Below are 24,779 nucleotides of genomic sequence, written 5' to 3'. Positions count from 1 at the left end.
TTTACTTGTGTGTTTTGTGATTTTCTTTCTGAATTATGAACTCATTTTGTATTGGAACCCTGTGTAATTATGGAAATTCTTTTCAGGTTGAGTTCAGGGTACGTTCCTCTAGAGAGGATTTTTATTTCCTTCTACTATGTGCTTGGAGATGGGCGTCTGTGAACCTGGATTTTAACTTAAAATTCTCACTCTTGGTTTTAAAGAATATCCACATAGTATAGATGAATTCAGGCATCAAATTCTGATGTATTTGCTAAAGTTGAGGTAAATTTTCCTTGATGTTTGCCTTTAAGGTGTTTTTAAGGTGTTTGAATTCATTCTTTTCCTGGGTTATTATTTATCTTGGGCCTTGACTTTGTCTGTTGGTCTCTGATCTAACTTTAGGAGGCCTGAGCCTTTTTCCTTGGTTCCACGCATTCCTAGGTTACCAAGATCCACGTATGCCCCCTGGAGTATCTGGCAGCTTCACTGCTTGCTTTTCTGTTTGTTCTCTTGATTTGTTTTTATTCTCGACATTAGTGATTTCCTATTGCATTCTTTATGGTATATCCAACATTGAAAAGGATAATTTTTATATTTTATTGAGCAGTTTTAAATGCTGTGTACCAGAAATGTTTTAAGATCTGTAGTTTAGTTTATTTCAGGGAGGGGAAATCCTCTTAGAGAATTTTCAAAAGAATAGTTTCTAGAGCCCAGCCCAGACCCACAGACCAGAAACTCCAGGATACAGGACCTGTGGGTATTTTTAAAAGCTTCTTAGATGATTCTGATGCACTGCAAGGTTTGAGAATCACTGACATAGAAAAAGTTGACAATTTCATTGTATAAACTTAGATAATTAAATATTAATAGCTAATGTTTATTGAAGATAAGGTAACATGCATAGTAGAATGCAATAATCCTAGCTATAAGTATTATTATTATGTGCTAGGCTCTATTCTAAATCTTTCACATATGTTGTCATTTATTCCTCACAGCAACACTATAGCTACTACTATTATCCTCATATTATAAATGAGTAAACTGAAGCACAGAGAATGTAGCACAATTGATATTTGAATTCAGATAGTCAAATTCCAGAGCATGTAAGCTTAACCCATCATCTTTATAGTCTTCCAGCTACTTCACAAACATTTTATTGATTCCCAGAGGGGATCTAACATTACAGAATATAGCAGAAAAAAATATATTTGAATCATTACATATTCATGTTGATTCAGCATAGGTACTGGGGAAGGAGGATAGTATAGTAGAAATAGCTTCGACTTGTAGTGAGATAGACAGGCATGGGTCTTTCCTCAGCTGCTTGCTGTGTAGCTATAAGAAAGTAATTTATCTTTTCTGAGCTCTTATTTTCTCATTGGTAAAGGAGAATAATTATTTTTACTTCGTAGAGATTTTGAAGAAATAAAATTAAGTAACATATTGCTTGACATACAGTGTATGGTCAGTATCGGATTCAAGGTATCCCCTAAGAAAATTATGTTGACTCCCATATAGAAGACTGTAGTAAGCTTTAGTCTAGGAGCAGTTGATGGTGCTGGTGAGGGCAATGCTGACTGTCTGTATTGAGAGTATACTTGATGCCAAGCACTGCCCTAGGCTCTGGAAATATAGCCATGAGTAAGACATAGCCTTCCTGCTCTCAAGGAGCTTATAGTCCACTTGGGGTGGGGGCGGATCCAGACAGATACATAGACAAATACTTTGCTAGATGCTGTTATGGGGGAAGCATAGGGTTCTGTGGGAGCATATAGGAGGGTTACTCAGTCAAACCAAAGCGGATGAGGAATGGCTTCCCAAAGGGAGGCGGATGATGATGTGAAGGATTAGACTAGTAAGTCTAGATAGAGGGCAAAGAGATGGCTGGTAGAAATTTGTCATTGCTACAAAGGTGTCCCATTCATTAATGAAATAGGTGTCCTCAACATTAGTGAAGATTTCCGGGATACTAGGAAAGTATGCTTTTGTCAGGTCAATGTTGAAATATTAAGAGCCTACTTTTAGGTTTAGGTGTTACTAAAACAGACAGTTTTTAAAAAGTAAAATAAGAAGGGCTCTTTTTATATATAATATTGAAATTTCTATCAAATAGCACTTTCTGAGGTCTTGTATTCACATGGCCTACATACTTGTTATTCAACATTATTGTCACATTAGGTTATACTTACGGGGAAGAGAGAGGGAAAGGCACAAAGAAACAATGAACTTCAGAGGATGGAAATGATGATTTGTGAGTTGGGGTGAATACCGCTACCACTACGTGCTGTTTATACATTTCCCTTTCTCTCATCATCCTTACTCACATGTGATGAAAAATTGTTTGAGTGGCTCATTGACAGTTCAGTTTTAGTTTGGTGTAGTACACTGCTCTGGTGATTTGATATTGATCAACAAAATTGTATATATAGGAGATAAGATTTCTTTCCATCTTTTTCTAGTGCCCCTTCCCAATAAAGCAACATACTAAAAATATGGAAGGGAAAGATCACTCCTATGGCAAAACTGGGATAAGAAAATGAGAATGAATAAAGAATTCCTTGGAAGGGAAAGAATACGGGTCTAGAAGAAAGAAGAGGGTGTTGAAATAGGCTATTGTAATGGATAAAATGATATCAGAAATTAAAGGAATAATGAATGAGCTTGGTCTTTAAAAACACCTCCAAGGCAAGCACATTCTGGCAGCCTGAAGAATGTGACTTGATGTAAAAATAGACTTTGATCTCCTACAGCTCATCTTGTACATCCATATGAGGACTATAGTTTTTGCAAGAGCCGTCCCTGACTAGAGCTGGGTCAAGTGGAGCAATTAATGTGGGTATTTGGAAACATTGGAAACCAGTTGTTGGGGTTAAAGCTCTTAGTCCCTGAGGGGTAAGCAGAGGGTAGAAAGAAAAAGGTAAAAAATGAAATCATGTTTGTGAAAGTGAATTCTGAAAAAGATACTTAGGAAAGTTTATAAAATGAGGTTGAAACTATGAACATGTTTGCTGTGATAATAAATCTTAGATACTAGGACTGGCCAAAAACTTGAAGAGAGAAAAACAGTTTTAGGCCCATCCCTCCCTGCTACCACCACCCCCCAAAAAAAACCCTACCAAAAAAAAATATACAAACAAAAATCCTTTATAATTCTACCCCACAAACCTATGTAGAAATCTTCACTGTTTGGACCTTCATGGCATGAAGTGGGGGAGGGTGGTAGATACCTTGAGCATAAAAATCATGTAGGTTCAGTGATTGTGGTGGTGTTGGGATATGTTGAATTCTTGGTGTCTTTGTGGGGAAGTATTTGTGCCTCACTGGGTTTATTTTAGCAAGGACTCTTGACTACCTTTGGGTACTTTTCTAAGAGTTGGTTGTGTTTTAAAGGGATTGTGATTGTTTTGTCAGGTTCAAAATAATTCTCGAAACTGGACATTATGGTCTCTCTACTCTCAACTTCTGGTTTTCCTCTTACCTTTATTCATTTTTTTCTCTCTCTGTCTCTCTTTTTTTGTTGTTGTCGTTACTTGATCTTCCAGCTTTAACTGCCCCCGTCCTTAAATATGGGAGTGTTTCCATAGTAATCCGTTCTCCTCTCTTCACACTTTTCCTTGGTCATCTCATCTATTCCATTATCATCAACATGTCCATGATTCCAAAAACCTTTATATCCCACTACTTTGGAGGTCAGCTGGATAAGATCTACTTGGATGTCATATTCATAATTAATGTGTACATTAACTGAATAACTGAATTCATTAGCTTCTCCCTCAGACATCACATCTCCTGTAAACTCAGTCTTGGCTAAATGGCTTTAATATACATCCAAACTCCCATGATAGGTCACTTGGTGTTTGTAGAACTTCTTTAGAGAATGTAATCCTGAATGTAAATAAAGTTTTAGCCAGAAGGATGCCTCATCATAGCATTGTTTTTAATAGCAAAAAAATTGGCACTAATCTAAAGTCCTGCACCACTGCCCTGCTTAAAAACTGACACACACACACACATACACACAGAGGAATATTTTACAGGCAATGTAGAAGAATATTTAATAGCATGAGAAGTTATATATATAAATTTAGTGAAAAAAAGATGCTCTTAATATGTACACTGATACCATAATCATTAAAACTATAAAAAGAACTGTGTATCTATATTTGTAGAAGAATATGTATACAAAGGTTTGCATTAATTCTAGATGGAACAGTTTTGGGTGATTTTTATTTTATTCTTTTCATCTACTTGTATTTTCTAGACTTGTACAGTAAACATGAATTACTTTCATAATTCATACATGCAGACAATTTGGACTCTCTTTTTCACCTCCAACTCTTGTTGATTTAGTCCAGTGTCTCATTCAACCCAGCTGTTGCTGCATTAGTTCAACTGCTCATTATATCAGAATTAGACTATCATAGCAACCCCCTTGATTCCATTGCTCAGCTGCCAGAGCTATCTTCCTAAAAATCTTAACTGGTCGGGTTCTTCCCTTGCTTAACCTTTCCAGTTTAGGTAGCTAAATGTTAAATCTCCAAAACCATCAGGAGTAGAGTAAATTTTTTTTTTTTTTTTTTTTTTTTTAGAAATGAACTCAAATCTTTTTTTTTTTTTTTTAAAGGATTTTCTTATTTATTTATTTATTTATTTATTTTTGGCTGTGTTGGGTCTTCGGTTCGTGCGAGGGCTTTCTCCAGTTGCGGCAAGCGGGGGCCACTCTTCATCGCGGTGCGGGGACCGCTCTTCATCGCGGTGCGCGGGCCTTTCTCTATCGCGGCCCCTCCCGTCGCGGGGCACAGGCTCCAGACGCGCAGGCTCAGCAATTGTGGCTCACGGGCCCAGCCGCTCCGCGGCATGTGGGATCTTCCCAGACCAGGGCTCGAACCCGTGTCCCCTGCATTAGCAGGCAGACTCTCAACCACTGCGCCACCAGGGAAGCCCTAGAGTAAATTTTGAATGTTTTCCCTTGTTACAGTTGACTTGGAATTTAGCCAACTCAAGATGTAATATAACGTTTTCTCTTAACCCTAACCAAGTCACCTTTGACCAGAGAGCAGATAGTCATGCCAGATAGGGGTTGGAGGAAGGGAGGAAGAAAAGGAGAAAGTGGGAGGGAAAATATGAATTGAACTCAGGTGTTTGCAAATCTTTGCTCTTTGCTTGTGCCTTCTGTTCTGCCTCTGCAACCTGTCATATTTTGCCCTTGCTGGGTGGGGTTTTTGTTTGTTTGTTTTCTATTCAAAGGACAATTTATTGGTTTTCTTGAGTATTTAGTCAGTAAGAACAAATAGCCAAATAATGAAAATCCACCAGTTTTAGTGCCAATTATTATATTAGCAGATCCTATTAGGAGTATTTATTGAAGCATGTCATGCTAATAGTCCCTGAATTTAATTATACTTGCAGATTTTTCTTGCTTTCAGGGAGTCTGTAACATGTTCCAGATGGTTAAATAGGAAAGAGTAGACATTTTGTACTGTCTTTTCAATTATGATTAGGAATTTGATGTTACTTACTACTTATGTTAACGTTATTGCTTTTGTTAGATCCAAACATGAGAGGAATTTAAACAAAAAAAATTTTTTTTTAACTCTTCTACTATGGTCAACACTTAACAGGACTTTTCATAGATTCTTTTCCTCTGTTAAATTGTTTAATTAATTTAAGCATCATTAAAATGAGATAATTGCATCATAAGTAGTAATTCATTTATGAATATAGTCCTTAATTTATACCTGGAAAGTATTCACTTGGGTTTGTTGCAGACTTAAAATTACATGGTGAACTTTCTTGAAAATTTACATGAGACTGAAATAGAATAATTTTCCAAACTGTTGAAGGTTCTTTAACCTTTTCCACAACCTAATATGACCCTAGATTCAAAATCAGTGGGATATATACTTTAAATTTTGCCAGTAGTAGTAGTGATGACTTTCCTTCATGTATTCGTATTCTCTTGTCTGCCATTAACGGACCATTCTGCTTCTCTAATTTTCAAGGCAGTTTACCAAAGATAGGCATATAGCCTTTGAATTCAGAATAGGAAAGTTAATAGAGCATAGGGATCCAGACCCATAATCCTTGGCTTCATTATGACCTTATGTTAACCAATTTGCTAACTGGTTACTTGACGTGAAGAAATATGTTGTTTTTCAATAAGAGATAGGATACTCTGTCATTCACTTTAACAGCCTGTATATTTTCATAATGTAATTGTTGAGGGCAGACAAATGGTTCTTCCGTAGACTGCCATTCTCTGTCCTTGGAGTGTACTTCAAGAGTTCTTGCAAACTAGAAAACAAGTAAAAAACATAAAAATAGAATACCAACATTATTTTTTTGTTGATGAATGAAAGCAAACTATTCCTAAAGATTTTGTTGGGATGAAGGGAGTAGCTTACATTCTATATCATCCAGGAAGACTTACTTCCTGTCAATTGCCTTTAAATATCTTTGTTCATTCTCAGACTTTCCTGTTTCTCATTAAGCTACTACATCTCTACCTCTTCTTAATCTTCTTTCCCCCAAACAACTTGCCATCTCAGCCTCTTCAGACTCCTCAGTGCTTTTCCTTCATGCCTGCTCTACAAATTCTTTTATAGTTTTTCCAGGTAAAATTCTTATCCTTCTATAAAATTCTTTAAATTCCTTCCCAGCAAGATCAAAGTTAGCCTAAACCAAGACTAAGAAAAACATATCTTTGAGGAGATGCAGTTCATCTTGCAATAATAAACTGGCATTAAATTGGGATTTCCATTTTCATGACTGTTGCCAAACTTTATGTTATTTGGTTTGTTTAGCATGTGCAGCAAATGTTGTGATCAAGTTATTATTAACTATTCAATATTGTGAGTCTATCTGGGAATAAGAAAAATAATATGGACAAATTTAATTCATATTTTTGTGTGTTTTAAAGTGTTATATATATTCACTTTTCTCATGTATAAAAATTTGATTTTACAAAACTATGTTAAGATGGGATTAATTTTTAAAAGAATGATTCACACTAGGATTCCATTGAATGAAATATTTCAGTTTTACTTATAAAGAATAAAGTTTGATTTATAAAATTTAGTATATGCAAGACCTTTCCAGGCATATCAATATGAGTTACATGTATGTGATGAAATTCAGGCTAATTAGGGAAAATACCTCTCTGGGTTAATGGTAAGAGATGATAACAAGATATTTGAAAAGCAGTACTACTATGGATTCTATGATAGTACATGATACTATCTTTGATCTAGTTAATAACGAAACTAGAATTTTTTCTTACCCTTTCTTTGCAGTATCGCAGCCTCTATCTCTTTTACCCACTCCACTTTTATCATGATGTGGAAAGAGTTGTTACTGTGATTCCCATAATCTTGGAGGCAGGGAGAATTTACTTATCCACCTGACTGCTTTCCTGGACTTTGATGCTTGAAACACTCCTGTCTTCTTGAAATATTTAGAAAATTGTGGTAATGGTACTTAAGTCCTCATCTTCCCTAAGGTTTCCTTTGTCCCCTTAATATACATCTGGTGTATTTAAGATCTCTTTGGGGACTTCCTGCTGGTGCAGTGGTTAAGAATCCGCCTGCCAATGCAGGGGACATGGGTTCGAGCCCTGGTCCAGGAAGATCCCACATGCCACGGAGCAACTAAGCCCGTGCCCCACAACTACTGAGCCTGGGCTCCAGAGCCGCGAGCCACAACTACTGAAGCCCACGCGCCTTAGAGCCCGTGCGTCGCAACTACTGAGCCCTCGTGCCGCAACTTCTCAAGCCTGCACACTCTAGGGCCCACGCTTCGCAACAAGAGAAGCCACCGCAATGAGAAGCCCGCACACCTCCACGAAGAGCAGCCCCCGCTCACCACAACTAGAGAAAGCCCGCGTGCAGCAACGAAGACCCAACGCAGCCAAAAAATAAATTAAATTTAAGAAAAAAGAAAAAAAAGATCTCTGTTTTTTTCTTTTCCCTTTGAACACTTTAACCACAGCACCTCAGTGTTTAACTGAACATAGGTACTATCTATAGATTCAAATTTCATTTTATGTGTGTATGTGTGTGTATGTGTGTGTGTTCCGGCAGCTTTCTAAGCAGAGCTCATGAATTTGCATTCTCCGTAGGTCCAATTTGTTACTGGTTTCTATATTCCTGTGTCCTAGGAGGCTGTGTTAGGAATTAGTACATATGTTTATCTCATTTCCCCAAACCTAATGTATGACCTTACTCTGTTAGCTGACTCAAGTTCTGTTCACGGCATGATAGGTGCATGGTAGTACTAGTGACAACTCTATTCCCCATGTGTTCTGACTCACTAACTGTGTGAGAGGAAAATGCTCAGCCACTCCAAGGAAGTCAGGCTGAATCAGTCTGGCAAAATGGATGTCGAATGTAGAAGAGGGAGAACCATAGAGCAGTTTGACCTTTTAGTGCACATTGTCCCCCACCTGCCAGTTACATAGACAGTCATTATACTAGAATTTGACATAAATAACAATTAATTTTCTTCCCTTCTGGGGAGGAAGGAGCAAAGGTAAATGCAATGTTAAAGTTCCTGATTCTTCTGTGCCAGGGTTTTTCAGTCTTAGCACTATGGTCATTTGGGTCAGATAATTTTTGTTGTAGGTGCTGTCCTGTGCATTTTAGAAGGTTCAGCAGCATCTCTGGCCTCTACCCACTAGATTCTAGTAGCACTTCCCACCCCAAATTGTGACAACCAAAAATATCTCCAAACATTGCTAAATGTTCCCTGGAAGATACTGTAGGTCCCAGCTGAGAACTGTTGTCCTGCACTTAATGCACTTTTGATTATATGATGAAGACAAGTTCTTAAAAGATTGATTGCTTTCTATGTGCAATTTGATTATTTTGGCAACTCTAGAAAGCTGGTGCCAATTTACATTCCTGACAGTGGTGTGGGATATTGCATATTTCCTTAGACCCTCAGCAGTGCTGTATTTTGTCAGTCTTTTTAACCTTTTACCTGTCTGATAGATGAGAAATTACTTTGCCTTAATTTTAATTTAATTCAAACAATTAATTAGGTTGGATGTTCTTTTCATTTTTATTGTCCAGTTGAAGATCATCTTATATGCATTGTTTATTTTTGTTCTTTGCCCTTTTTTGGGGGGATGTTAACTTGGTCATTTGTGGGATTATGAGATTGTTTTCACTGTTAGGAATTTTTCACTGTTTCATGGTTAAAAATTATCACTTTTTCTTTATAGTTTCCACCTTAAATTTATAACTAGCTTTATGTCCATGTCTTTCCTAGTAGATTGAATTTATTGCGATGTCATATATAAGATACTCAATATATTTTTAGACTAAATTTAATTGAAGGAGCATTGGTACTTCTCCAAGGAAAGAGTGAAATGTGTATGTGCATGCGAGTGTTAGTGTGTGCATGAACGTGTGTATATATGTTTGTGCATGTTCACATGGGCACTGAAGAAAAGAAGGCTAAAAAACTGAGCTGTAGGTATGTCTGCATTTGCCAGACATTGGAAGGATATTGAGAAGAAGTTGATGGCAGGCAATAGAGTATAGTTTTCTTGGAATGCACCTGAAAGCTCAAAGAGAATATTGTTCTTAGAACTGACAGAAGGTTCACTGTAAATATCCCTAGCCAAATTCTAGAAGGTCAGACAAGAGATAAGGGTTCAGAGGGTTAAAAGGAGTTAGAGATGACAATTCAGAACAGTGATATAGTAAGGGTGTAGCTTAAACTTCATAGTGGAGTCTAAGTAACATAGAGTTTGGGAGATGTAGGTGTAGGTTGGTGGGAGAGCCCAGCTTATATGGATTATCAATTAAACTTTCATACTTTTTCCATTTTTATCAGGGAATTTCTGTTCTTCAGTGTTCCTAGATACCATCTTATTTTCCTTTTCTAGGCTCTGGATCTTTTTCTTTGAAAGGATCTTTGCCGTCTTCCTTAAGAGCAAAGAAGGAGATAAGAAGTATACGTCCAGAGCAGAAATTCACAAAATATGGTCTGTGGACTCTTGGGGTTCTGCTTGGGCTGCCATAACAGAATACCATAGACTTCGTGGCTTAAACATGCCCTTGAAAAGAATATGTATTCTGCAGTTTTGGGGCATAGTGTTCTAAAAATGTCAATTAGGTCCAGGTGGTTGATAGTACTGTTCAAATTTTCTGTCTTTATTGATTTTTTTTTTCAGAGGGGTCTGCTTCTATCAGTTGATGAGAGGGGGGTGTTAAACTCTCCAACTATAATATGTGTTGGTTTTTCTCCATTTAATTCAGTCATTTTTTGCCTCTTTTATCTTCAAGCTCTGTCATTAGAGGCTATGATAGATAATAGGAGACCTTGAATGCTAGGTAACAAGAGTGCAAATTCTTTGTGGAAACTGTGGAAAAGCCCTGTTGAGTGGTGACCAGGGGTGTGACATTGTGAACATGGAGCTGTGGGGAATTGTTTAGCAGGATGTGCTGTGTAGGCAGACTAGGAGTAGAGGTTAGATATGCTGCTAAATTGCCTCAGACTTGGATTGCTAACAGGATGGAGTATAATGATGTTATTAATGGATTGAATATAGGAAATGCAAGAAGGAGAGCTGAGTTAAACAGTTCTAAGAAACTAAGTAACTGGCAAAATACTAGTATGGTTGCTAATGATAGCAGTGTACCTAGTAGTGACTTTGAGGGATAGTGATGAGTAATTTCTTTTTGGCCCATTAATTTGGGGTGTTGCCTGGATATACAAATACAGACATCATATAGGTAATAATGAGAAGTTCAAGATTAGTGAAAGAGGATAAGAGGTTCTTTCTGCTACGTTTTTATTATACACATACTACGAAATTATTCATTTCTGAAATAATTTTGGGATTAAGTTTTTCTTATTTGTGGCCTCAGCTCGGATGTTACCCTCACATATAAACTCTCCTTACTCGATCTAAAGTAGCTCCCCTAGTAACTCTCTCCCTCAAGTTATCCAGTTTTATTTACTGATCTTTTCCTCCCATTTGAATGTGAGCTTCTAAGAGTAGGAACTTCATCTCTCTTGTTCAGTGCTGTACCCCAGCAGCTGGTACAGTGCTTACCACGTATTGGGCTCTTAAATATTTGAGGATGGAATGACTCTGTCTGTTACAAAAGAAATGATGTGTATTGAGTAAAAGAAATAAAAAGAAATGTTTTACTATTTGGTTTTAAAAATACCTTACGAATGTTTATTACCAGTTTTTTTTAAGTCATAAGGCTAGGCCTTTGGTTACTGTCCACTCCCCCACCCCAAGATATGTCCTGTTACTATATGGAAAGTTCTAGTTAAATGTAACCATAGATTTGCATACCTCATTACATGATTATAACTTTGTATTCCAAAAAATGGAATTTATTAAAACCTCTAAGCACATATCCTGGTCACGTCTCTATTTTAAAAGATAATATGTAATTTAGAAAGATCATAAAAAAGAAAGAGAAATAATCTAGATAGAAATAGTTTTATCAATTAACTTTAGTGAGTATCTATCCTTGGCTACCATTGAGAGGTACGAAGAGGTAGTAAAACCATCATTGTCAGTTGACAGTGTAGAGGGGTAGATAGTGCACATAGAAAAATGTGTAATGCAAACATTCATCTGGTAACATATGTACCAATTTTAACTGTTACTAAAAATGATCTAACCTTTGCTTTGTTTTAGGCCTTAGTAAAATGCTATTTTCTAACACATATAAATCACGTATTGGGAATTAAAATCCGATCTGAGCACCTTGCTATAATGTTTTAGACATTTAAAATAGCTTAGTTTTGGAAATTCCTTGGCGGTCCAGTAGTTAGGATTCTGGGCTTTCACTGCCAGGGGCTGGGTTTGATCCCTGAACGGGGAACTAAGATCCTGCAAGCCGCACGGTGCACCAAAAAAAAAAAAAAAAAAAAACTACAGTAGCTTAGTTTTGATAGTCCTCGACAATTGCCTTCCAATTTAGTAGAGGTGCTCTTTAGGAAAGAACTAAACTCTTGTAGTTAAGGTGTTACATTTCATTTTTAGCTCTTTGAGTGTGGACTCTCTCCAACACCCTGGTGTTTTCTCTTGCCTTGTGGCAAAAACAGAGAGGTAAATTATATTGCAGAATGAAGCCACAGAAATAGGCGTTCCCCGCTTAGTAGAGACTAATCTAGCAGTTTTACTACTTTCAGCATTCTTTCCTCCCTGTGTTCTCACCTCCAAACCTTTGCCTAATCCCTTATATTAATAATCTAGTATACCTCTCCCCATGCCTCTGATACTCCTCTTGGATTTGTTTAGAAAGACTTGTAATGTCCTTTGACCAGTTTAATGATCCTCATTCTCTTTAAGTTTTTAACTGCACTACCATTCTTGAATTAGAACAGGTTCATTAATTCCACAAATTAACCTTTTAAAAGGTTAATATTTGTATACCTACTGTGTATACCTACTGTGTGCCAGTTAAAAAATATACACCTGGGATCTTACAGTATAGTGAGGGAGACAGGTGGTAAACACAATCACACAAACAAATATGTAAATAAAAACAGTGAAAAATGCTAAGAAGAAAAAGTAGAAAGCGCTATGAAAGTGTCATGGAGGGCTGATTTTGATTATGGGGTAAGAGAAGTAGAATTTTAGTTAAAGCTTGAACAATGAATAGGAACTGAGCAGGTGAAGAAGGTAGGAGGGATTATTCACAGCAGAGAATATACTGTAGTGAAGGCCTTGGAGTGGGGAAAAAAGATTGGGGAATAGAGAGGAACCGAGGATGGATCAGTGTGGCTAAAGTGCAGCGTGCTATGAGGAGAAGTGGCTATGTCCTGAGTTTTGGATTTTGTTATATGTGAGATAAAACTACATGGAAGGAGTGTAAGCAGGAATAGGGTATCGGATTTGTATGTCTGTGGATTGATGATTTATTTTTGAAATAGACTAGATGGGGCTTGGTGATTAACATATTATAGGTTGTGAGAGTGGAAAAGATTTCAAGGGTGACATCTGAGTTTCTGGTAGCAGCAGTTGGGTGGGTGTGAGGTGCCTTTTTTTTTTTTTTTTGGTGTGTGGGATAGGGAAGAGTCAAGGAAAAGGAAAATGGAGTTTAGTTTGGAACTCCTTAATAAATAGGCAGATGCTTGCAGGAATGGAGCTTAGCATAGAGCATTAAAAATAATAGGAGCATTCTTTTGAGAATAGCTTGTCTCCAAAAGAGATGTGTTTATACTATATCCGGAATTATTAGTATTAAAATCCACTAGTCTAGGCTTTTCAGTGTTTATCTCTTTAATGGAAATGTAAAAGTAGATGTACGAGTCATTAATATTTTAGATTCAGTAGTTGATATGCAGGCAGTTAAACACACAGTTTTGGTTTTAAGGTTATAATCTGCCTTTTTTTTTTTAAAGGGGAGCAAGAAATAGAAATTAAGATACAGCAAAGTATTCAGGACTGGCTTCTCACTGTACTTAAAAAAATTTTTTTTAATCTTTAAAACTTAGAATGTAAGTATTAACATCTCCGTAGAAGCAGAATGAGAGTTAAAAACAAAAACCATATGAAGATACGTACTATTTCCTGAATATGTATTACTGAAACGAATAATTAAAGAAATGCATGATACCTTAGTCTGGCAGAAACTAAGGGAAAATATGATGGCTGCCATCATGTATTAGAAAGGGGGCTGCTGAGTCGAACAGATATTAAACTTGGTTGCTATGGTCTATTTATTAATCAAACACTTCACAGTGTTTACCATGTGCCACACTGCCCTAAATAGCTTAAATATGTTAAATGTTTAGTCTCCTAACAACTCTTGAGTAGGTACAAGTATTATCCTGCTTTTTGTAGTTGAGGAAACTGATGCATGGAGAGGTTAAAGTCAGAAAGTTGGTAATGGAGTTGGGCTCCGCAGTCCGTACTTTAAACTATAATGCATTACTACCTGGGTTGTAAGAAGGGAATGTGGTTGGCTTTAGGCAGATGAGGATAGCTAAAGCTCAGTTAATTTATTTCACTAGTGTGAGGTTTTACTGTATCAATATACTAGAGTTTACTAATCCATGCTATTATTGATGGGCATCTAGGTTGTTCCTAGTTTTTGCTCTTAGACACATTGCTAACATGAACAGTTTTCTTCATATCTCTTGTTGCACATGTGCATGAAGAATTTCCTTGGGGTCATGGTTCTCTTTAGTGCTGCTTCACGGTAGAATTCTTGCCACTTACCAAGATCTGTTTCCCAGCTAGTGTCCCTTTGGAACTCTTGCTCTTACCATAGAGCAACATTTTTCATATCTTTCCAACAGAATACAATTTTATCTTCTAACAACACCCATGAATTCACCCAGATTTTTAAGACACCCCAAAAATTGTGTGAAGAAATAAGTATTTTTCTGGAGAGAGATTGCAAGGTTTTCATAAAAGCATTTTGTAATCATAAGAACAATGAAGTCAGCCTTCTAAAAATTAAAGATTAACAAGGAAAATTAAGTAAATATTGTCATTCTATTAAAAAAAATTCTGTCTTTAAAGTCTTCATTATCTTCTAGGCCTCCTCTTCATAGATAGTGTTAATAAGAAAAAGCAACTACATACTATAGAGAAGTCAAATAAGTAAACTATATACATATTTAAAAAATTTTTTTTAACACTAGTAGGGATGGCTTGATTTCAAATTTTATTTAGATCATTTTTGTCTTTGATTTGGAGAGTCTGACTCCTGTGTCATCACTAATAGGAAAGTAGTAGGTAGCATCATTTTTTTCTTCATTCTTTCAAAAATCTTTCAGTCTCCCAAGGAAAAAAGACTTATTTCTTCATACAATTTTTTAGATGCCTTTTTCTTTCTTAAAGTTTATTTGGGGTAGGATTAATAAGAAAACAGATGTTACTATAGAATCTTAAGTCCATTTAACCAAAATAATTTATAATTGCCACTAATGTTAATGGTTTATTTATGACAACCTACTATTGGATGACAGCAGAGCTAAACTAAGCTATTAATCCCAGCACACTGGGAGTTTTGGCTAACATTATCCCTTTCTCTCCTCATCAAAAAGTATATCATAAAGAAGAAAAGTTAAAGTAACTTTATAATAAAGATAACCTTCAATCTGCACTAATTTTATTAAAGTAATTTATAAATGTTGTAATTTTAACTGTTATTAGTAACAAGTTCCTTCCATCACACTTTACAGTTAATGTATGTGGGAGAGAAAATGTACTGCCCTTAGAGGTGTGAGAGTTTATTTCCTTACAGAAAAGAGAACATTAGACCACAGTTTCTTTTGACACTCAGCAACTGTTACCTAATGGAAGATGGATTGTTTTTTCCTGCTTTCCCAAAGTCACAGTCCATGATATCAGCTGCCAATAGGTGTATGGAGAAGTGTTCCATTGGTCTAAAGCTGACTCCTTTCCCGAACTTTCCTGATTAACTGTTGCATAGGACTTGCTGCCTATTGTTAATTCTGTTTCTGGCAGATAATTCTTGATATTACTGAATAATTTCAATTGCTAATTGGTTCTTGAGGATGTCAGGATGGTGGATTTTAAAATTCTCAAAAAGATTAAGGCATTAATAACATACTTGAAACAAAACCTTAAAAAGATTACAAAATAACAGGAAGATTAAAAACAAATAAATAAAATATTAAAAATAGTATCATAGTATTTGATTCCAAAGAAATTAATAGGTTGAGCACACATTTAATATTGTTCCCACCCCAAACCATAGTTTAGTTAAACAACAACCAAAATAAAGTCAACAGGGGTTGTTGTTGTTGTTTTTAGTCATAAATCAAGAGACGTAGGGAAATGGGAGAAAACACAGCAAAATTTTCGAGGCTGGAAAACAGCTAGAATAGTGGTAACAATCTTATTAAACCTAAGAAAACTATGTTTTAAGTGGAGAAAGCTAAGGACCAATTGAATTTGTACTGGTGACTCTTCAAAGGGCCCAGGCAGTGGTAGTATTGTGTACTTATGGAAGTGGAGGCGAAGAAGGGAAGGGGATTAAAATAAGGAGGATTATTTAAAAGCTAAGAAACAGATGCTTGGGTCTCGTCTATTCTTTGCCACTGTACTACTGCCCTGCTCCCATCTTGACAGATGGGAGACTTGAAGTTTATTCTCTAGCTTAAAACAGAGGACTAGTGTACACCAGGCACACTGAAGGGGGAGGGGGATTAGATGAGCATTGGCATTTTGAATGCTGAGAACCCTTGCTCTCATCTCCATTACTGGCTTCCCAAACTGAGTCCTTTATCCTCCAGGCAGGAAACAGGAAGAATCTTCTGTGAAGAATCTGAGCATCCCAAGAAGAAAAACCTAAAGGCAAAAAGGAACTGTACTCTAGTTGGTAAAATTGTTTCTTACAGGGGTACAGGTTAACAATTCTGAAACTACTTTATATGTATACAGGTATTGAACAAATAAGTAAATAAGTGGTAGATAATGGCAACCAGGTTTCTCATATCAGTATTTGTGCCCTAACAGAGGGCCTGGCCAGATTGCCCTGTAGTGAATGTCACAGTCAGTAGCCCCATGTACATGACTAGAGCTTTTTTATATCCAAACAACTAAATACCATCAGGCATCTAAGGAAAGCATCTACTATGACTAGCAGGAATGAAAATAAACAAATAGAAAATACAAACAACTTGGAGAAAATAGACTATGCAGCTGAGAAAATTTCATGTATATGCACACATACATATATGTACACATCCAGCTGTATATAGATATACATATATGCATATACCATATATACACATACATACATATCATATGTGTGTGTATAAAACAGCTGCAGAAAGTTGGGATGCTACATCTGTAAAGCAGAAATAGGGTATTTTAGAAAGAACATTCAGAGAATGAAGAATTCTTATAAATTAAGAATATATAGCAGGAAAAAAAACTCAGTAGAGGTTTGGGTAATGAGTTGAGGAAAATTTTTTACAAAGTAAAGCAAAGAGGCAAAGAAATGATAAACAGATTATAAAAGAAAATAAAAAGAAGGGTCCAGAAGGGTCAACGTCCTATTATTAGGAGTTCCAAAGAGAGAACAGAATAAATGAAGGGAAAGAAAAGAATACATAGTATAATCCAAGAAAATTTCCCAGAACTGAGACAGAGTACCTGTTGAGTACCCAGTATAATGGATGAAAAGAGACTAACACCAGTTGAAATAATAGGATATCCAACTAGCCAGCTGTGATGCTCAGTCTCTATAATATTCAGGGAAATGCAAATTGAAACGAGATCCCATTTTCATCTGTTAGACTGGTTAAAAAATAAAGTCTGACAATATCAAGTGTTGGAAAGAATATGGGTGAAAATGGTTCTCTTACACACTACTAGTGGGAATGTGAAACAATCATTTGGGCAATCAATTTGACAAATGGTGAGTAGAGCAGAAGGTATGCAAATACTACAACTCAGAAATTCCACTTCTGGATATTACCATTAGAAATTCTTGTACATGTGCATATGAAAATATGAAAGAGAAGCCATGTACAAGAACACTCATTGAGGCATTATTTGTAATAATGAAAATTTAGACAACTTAAATACATGAATGACTGGGCTGAGATGTGGTATATTCACATGTACATATGAATGAAACACACACACACGTCAGCAGGGATAGAGCTCCAAAACAATATAATGCATGAAATCAGCAAAATGCAGAATACGTACAGTTTAAACATGTATATTTTAAAGCATAAAACATCAGTGTACATTGTTTATGGATGGATATAAAAAAATTGACCAGAGGATATATACTAAATTCATGATGATGGTTATCTCTATCAAAAGGCGGGGGAGTGAAAAGAGTGGGCTTTGTGTGAGTGTCGGGCCTTTTGATTTATTGGTAATACTTCATTTCTTTAAAAAGAAAATAAATATATCAAAAATGTTTACTGTTGTTACTTATTGGGTAGCAGATCCATAGATACTCCTTTGTTCTGTTTCTCTATATATTTAAAAATTCTGGCCCTGTACCTCTGCCTAACTCCAAAATAACAAAGGAGGAATGTTTTATAGATTTCCTTTTTTTACTCTTTCTATGTGTTAAGTGCTGTAGGTACTCTTCTTTCACCTTGCTTCCTCGTCTGATTCTTAAATCAGATTGAATATAAGAGGTTAATAAACTGAATAATTTAATAAATTAAATTAAAGGAATTGAGGTGCTCCATTAGCCAGCATTTGTGCCAGAACTGGAAGCAGAAAATGAAGACAGAAAGGCCTTACCCATGAGGAGAGAATTGGAACGAGTAATGGGAAACCTCCAGGCATGAGGGTCTCTTAGGAGTTTGTACCATCCATATCAGGTCTCCTGCTTTGGGTTCCTGGAGGTGAGGGGGTGTGAGAAAAGACTTAAAATACTGAGCTCTGGATAGCACAGATAATACATAATAAATACTAGGAGATATATTTTAAGAATAGTGAGCTTACTGATCTCATAATGCCAAACATCAGATCATCAGCACTGCTCTTTTTCTCCCTATTTCTTCATATTCCTCCTGTCTTCTTTGGTTCTCTGTGTATCACCTGTCTCTTGATTTCCATATTTTTCACTTCTCATTGTCTACATATCTTTTTGGAGTATGGATTTATCTTGTGCTTTTCTGTCTTCATGCAGTCCCTGAGTGACTGTGCTCAGCCTCCCCCTCAGCATCATTCCTGTATTCCCGTTTGGCCTTGAATCATCAGGACCCTAAATCATTAGCAGGATCCATCTGGCTTCAGTTACTGCCTGACTTTGAAAAAATACCTGTAAAAACTCTTAGGTTTTATAGAAGAGAGTGGCATTATTTCACAAAGATTATACCTGTAGCCTTAACTACACAAATGATTTTTGAGGAGTGCTCTTCCTTGAAAGTCAGAAAATGACAGAACCTGGGTTTGTGGTTGACTAAATGAACAATGCCATCTTTGCCATAGTCAGTTACTACTTACCAATTCTTAAGCAAATTTACCTAGGAAAAAATTCAAAGATACAGTGCTTCACAGATGAAAGAACACAAAGGAGTAATTAGGAGGAATCTTATCACCCAAGAAATGTTTTAGGGACTTAAGTTGATTACAAATGCAAATAAACTAGATATATACAGTGAGAACAACCCAACTAAATATAATGTAAGTTGGGCTAACCTAACTATAAATTCCTTTCTTTAATAGTTTAAACTATGTCATTATGAAGAGCTAGTCCAAGTTTTTTTGAGTTTTTGAATTGTGGGTTTAAATCAAGGAAAAAGGGAAAGAAAATCTTGAAAATACAAAAAGCACTCTGTTTAATTTAGAGGGACTGTAATAGGTAAGCACTTTTGGATCCAGGTCATAGGATCATCCAATTTTCATTAGATAGACATGCCACTTTAATGCGGAATTCAGCATTGGGGGGAATCATGATGTAGAGAAAACATAGTCTTTATTTAAAAAGCAAAAGCCTAAAACAAGCATCAGAAAACCCACATTATAAATATATTATAAAATAAAATAAAAATAGATTTGTATTCATTGATTGTAAAATGCACTAGATATGTAAAAAGTAAACCACTAATTTTATTTTTGAGTATATGAATTAATTTGGGGGAGAATTTACATCTTAATGCTATTGAGTCTCAGTGAACCCATGAAAATATTCAGTCACTCTTTTTTTTTAGTCTTCTTAAATTTCAGAAATGTTTTATAATTTTAAGTGTATAGGTCTTACCTATATTTTGTTAAATTAATTCCTAAGTATTTTATGTTTTTTGATGCTATTATAAATTGTTTTGCACTTCCAATTGTTTACTGTGGTTATATAGAAACACAATTGATTTTTGTATACTCACCTTTTGTCTTACAGCTTTGTCAAATCACTTATTGATTCTAGTAATCATTTTTCAGATTCCTTAGAATTATGTACCAAAATATTTTAATTGAATAAAGACAATTTTAGTTCTTCCTTTCTAAGCTTCCTTCTATTTGTTTTTCTTGACTTATTGCACTGATTAGGACCTCCAGTACATCTATTACAATAATGAAGAGAAGTGGTTAGAGTGAACATTCTTGCCTTGTTCCCAATATTAGGAGAACTCCCAATATTTCACCATTGTACAGAATACTAGCTGTAGGTTTTTCATTGATCCTCCTTATCAGATTGAAGGAGTTACCTTTAATTTTTAGCTTGCTGAGAATTTTATCATGAATGGGTGCTGAATTTTGTCAGATGTTTTTCTGTACCTATTGAGATATTTATATGCTTTTTATTCTGTTAATGGCATATCATCCTTATATATTGCTGGATTTAATTTGCAATTTTGTGTCTATATTCATGAGACTGATTTTCTTTTCTAGTAATATCTTTGGCAAGTTTGGTATTAGGGTTTTGCTGGCCTAGTAAAACAATTGGCCTAGTAAAACAATTGGGGTGTATCTGCCTTTTATTTTCTGGGAAGTGTGCACAATTGTTATTATTACTTGTTTAAATGTTTCATAGAACCCACCAGTGAAGCCATCTAGGCCTGGAGTATTGTTTTGTTTTAATTACAAATTAATTTCTTTAGTAGATAACATTCTGTTCGTTTTTGTGGTTTTAATAATTTGTATTTTTCAAGGAATTTTTCACTTCATTGCAGTTACTGAATTGATTTGCATTATGTGGTTTAGAACATTATATTTGTAGGACATGAAGTGATAGCTGTCCATTTCTGACATTGGTAATTTGTGTTGTCTTTCATTTTTCTTGATCATTCTTGCTCAAGTATTAATAATTTTTTTATCTTTTCAAAAAGTCAACTTTTGATTTTAATTTTTTTCAGTTGTCCAGTCTTCATATTGGGTATTGTTTTGACTTCAGGTTCACCGACTTGTTTTTGTGCCATCTCAAATCTTCTATTAAGCTTGTCCAGTGAATTTTAAAATTTCCATGTTGAAGTAGTTCTTGAATTTTCATTTACTTCTATTTTATAGTTTCCATTTGCTACAAGTATTTCTCATCTGTTCACTTATTATAACATCCTGAACATGCTCATAATAGCTGCTTTAACATCATTATCAGTTAATTTCAACTAATCATCTTATGGTTTCTATTGACCCCACTTTTTTTTCCTGATCTTGAGTTACAGTTTCTAGCTTCTTTGCATGTTTAGTAATTTTTTATTGTATACTGGGTATTGTAGATAATATTGTGGATTATCTTTTTCTGAAGAGTATTGATTTTTGTTCTAGTAGACAACTAAATTACTGGCTGGTAAATATACACTTACTGTACAACCCAGTTGCATTTATGGGTGTCTGTTTGTTTATTTACTTATTTATTTGGTTGCATCAGGTCTTAGTTGTGGCACGCAGGCTTTCTAGTTGTGGCACTCAGGCTCCAGAGTGCGCAGGCTCAGTAGTTGCAGTGCACGGGCTTAGTTGCCCCGCAGCATGTGGGATCTTAGTTCCCTGACCAAGGATCAAATCCGTGTCCCCTGAATAGGAAGGCGGGTTCTTTACCCCTGGACCACCAAGGAAGTCCCCATTTCTGGGTGTATATCCTAGAGAAATGAAACTTATATTCACACAGAAACCTGTACACAAATATTTATAGCAGCTTTATTCATAATAGCCCCAAATTGAAAACAACCCAAATGTACTTCAACAGGGAATGGTGAAAAAGAAACTGTGGTACCTTCAAACCATGGAGCAATAAAAAGCAACGAACTATTTGTATATGCAACATGTTGGATGGATCTCCAGGGCATTATACTGAGTGAAAAAAGCCAATACAAAATGTTTCCATACTATTTGATTCAATCTTTATAATATTCTCAAAGTGACAAAATTATAAAAATAGAGGGCAGATAAGTAGTTGCTAGGAGTTAAGAAAAAGGGAGTGAGGAGTGTATGATTATAAACAGCAAAAGGGAGTCTCATCTGTGGTGTGGTTATATTGGGGTACTTGGATCAACCAAGGATTTGAGGAAAATTTGCATACAGAATTAAGGTCCCCCACCCCCTTACTGTACTGTCCTTCCTACCATGATTTTCTCCTCCTATTATCTAGCATTCTGTCAGCTCTGAACTACATTCTCTAATGCCTAAAGCCAGTGAGACAGTGGTTTTCTCCCTTAGGTCTAGCCTCCCAGTAGTACTTAAGGGGTATACTGGGAAGAGTTCTCTTAAGGGAAAGTCTTATAAGTATAGATCTTACTCAGTATGATTCCTTTCTTTCAGTGATCAAATTCCCTATGTTTCTGCCTGCTTTTAGTCACTTTTCAGTGTCTTTGAGTAATTTTTATTTTGTCCAGAGTTAATCATCGTTATCTGTGGGCAAGTTAGTCCAATACAAGATAGTTCATCTTTACTGGAACCAGAGCTCAATGAATTTTATTTTTAGGTATTAGGAATATAAAATTTTTGTAAACTTTTTCAATAAAAAATTTGAAAGTTAAGTATCATAGTAACTTTAATACATAGAAGTATTACAGAAATGGAAGAAGGAATTAAATGCAAACTGAAAACATAAAAAAATCAGAATTTATAGGTAAAAAGAAAGGTAAACATACAATTGCAGCCAGAAAAAATCAGGAGATTAAGGGCAGAATGCAATTATGTATTACTCAAGCAGCAGTCTTAAATAAGAATATATATCCAGGTACCAGAAGGACTTCAGTTGTAAAATCAGATCTTCATCCATCGTCTTTTGGAAGTGTTTTTCCATTTGGCCTGAAAAGTTGTATTTTCTTTTTTTTAACCGAGCATTTCTGACCTTTATTATTTCTTAGAGAATAAAATGACAATCTAACCTCCCTTCTGCTTTTATGTTTTTCTTCTCCTTTGTTTTAGTTGTTTGCATAATTGACCTTAAAAGAGGTAAGAGTGAAGAGACTCGAGCCATCTCTGGAAAATACCTTTCCCCCATTCCATTGGAAGCTACCCTCTGGAGCACCAGATTTGACCATATATGTTCTGAGGACTCACTATGAACAAAGAAGTCTCCCAGGTAGGAATTGTAGCTCTGTTTTTAAAGAGCTTTGTTTCTGCAAAAGTATGGTGTAAGAATGATTACTTGTTGACTCTTATTTTTTATGGAAATATGTCTTTGATCTGAGAAGCTTCAAGGTTATTCTAAAATACGTGCTGGCATTCCTAAATTAAAATGTTAGAAAAGTTATAGATTATACTTTGTAAACCACTGTAATGCACATTGAAATTAATACTGGTTCAGATCAGTATCTAACTATGAAATGCTCAAGTCCTTACTGAATTAAAAATGACAGCACACACTACTATATATAAAATAGATAACTAATAAGAACCTGCTGTATTGCACAGGGAACTCTACTCGATGCTCTGTAATGGCCTATATGGGAAAAGAATCTAAAAAAAAAAAAGAATGGATATATGTATATGTATAACTGATTCACTTTGCTGTACACCTAAAACTAACACAACATTGTAAATCAACTATACTCCAATAAAAAATTTTTTTTAAATGGCAGGGGAAAAACTATACTGAACCATCCCCAGATTTGGTCTATACATTTCTTTTTTTTTTTTTTTAACATCTTTGTTGGAGTATAATTGCTTTACAATGGTGTGTTAGTTTCTGCTTTATAACAAAGTGATGCAGCTATACATATACATATATCCCCATATCTCCATTTCTATTATAATCCAGTCATTAAATCTATTTACATCTAGCGTCCATTCTGTACATTTGAGCAGTTTTACATTGTTATTTTCTAAGAGTTTGTGAGCTAACTGAAGGAATAGAACTAGTGTATCCATGAACATGACAATGGTCATAGCAGCCTATAGTGAGAAAAATAAACATGCACCAAGCCGAGACTAGAAAGTTGAAGAGTAATCAGAAACTGGTGAACCAAGTAAGGGGAAGACTTACTTGGGGAAGTAAGTAAGGGGAAGTAAGGGGAAGACTTCCAGCAGGAAGTTTTAATTGAATTATAACATATATAAATAAAAATCATAAATTTTAAGGGTATAACTCTTTTAATTAATTTTATTTTTGGCTGCATTGGGTCTTCGTTGCTGCGTGCGGGCTTTCTCTAGTTGCGGGGAGCGGGGACTACTCTTTGTTATGGTGCGCGTGCTTCTCATCGCAGTGGCTTCTCTTGTTGTGGAGCGCCAGCTCTAGGTATGTGGGCTTCAGTAGTTGTGGCACAAGGGCTCAGTAGCTGTGGCTCGCAGGCTCTAGAGTACAGGCTCAGTAGTTGTGGCACACGGGCTTAGTTGCTCTGCAGCATGTGGGATCTTCCCGGACCAAGGCTTGAACCTGTGTCTGCTGCATTGGAAAGCAGATTCTTAACCACTGTGCCACCAGGGAAGCCCTAAGGGTATAACTCTTGAGTTATCATGTACTGAAGGTATTTGTGTAAATGCCATCCAGGTTAAGAAGTAGAACAATATTAGTATCCCAGTAAACCACTCCCATCTCTGACTCATTGCACACCCACCCACTTTTTAAAAAAAATAAATTTATTTATTTGTTTGTTTATTTGTTTATTTATTTATGGCTATGTTGGGTCTTCGTTGCTGCGTGTGGGCTTTCTCTAGTTGCGGCGAGCGGGGGCTACTCTTCATTGCGCTGTGTGGGCTTCTCATTGCGGTGGCTTCTCTGTTGCGGAGCACGGGCTCTAGATGCACAGGCTTCAGTAGCTGTGGCACGTGGGCTCAGTAGCTGTGGCTTGCAGGCTCTAGAGCGCAGACTTAGTAGTTGTGGCACACGGGCTTAGTTGCTCCGTGGCATGTGGGATCTTCCCGGACCAGGGCTCGAACCCGTGTCCCCTGCATTGGCAGGCGGGTTCTTAACCGCTGTGTAACCAGGGAA

The 24,779-nt window shown here is 36.1% G+C and overlaps 1 protein-coding gene across 9 annotated transcripts in view; it reads left to right on the top strand.

The window, feature by feature from the left end:
- NCOA1 (nuclear receptor coactivator 1) overlaps positions 1–24,779 on the top strand; it is a 259,972-nt gene that overhangs the window by 120,571 nt on the left and 114,622 nt on the right. For all 9 annotated transcript variants that reach the window (XM_057558335.1, XM_057558336.1, XM_057558330.1 and 6 more), the window contains one exon: positions 22,775–22,931. The gene's annotated coding sequence lies outside the window, so the exon portion shown is untranslated. The remainder of the gene's footprint in view (positions 1–22,774; positions 22,932–24,779) is intronic.

This window comes from Balaenoptera acutorostrata, chromosome 12 (assembly GCF_949987535.1).
Source record: "Balaenoptera acutorostrata chromosome 12, mBalAcu1.1, whole genome shotgun sequence".
NCBI lineage: Eukaryota > Metazoa > Chordata > Mammalia > Artiodactyla > Balaenopteridae > Balaenoptera > Balaenoptera acutorostrata.
Note: the sequence above shows the minus strand (reverse complement) of the source record. Positions and strands in the feature narration are given on the sequence as shown.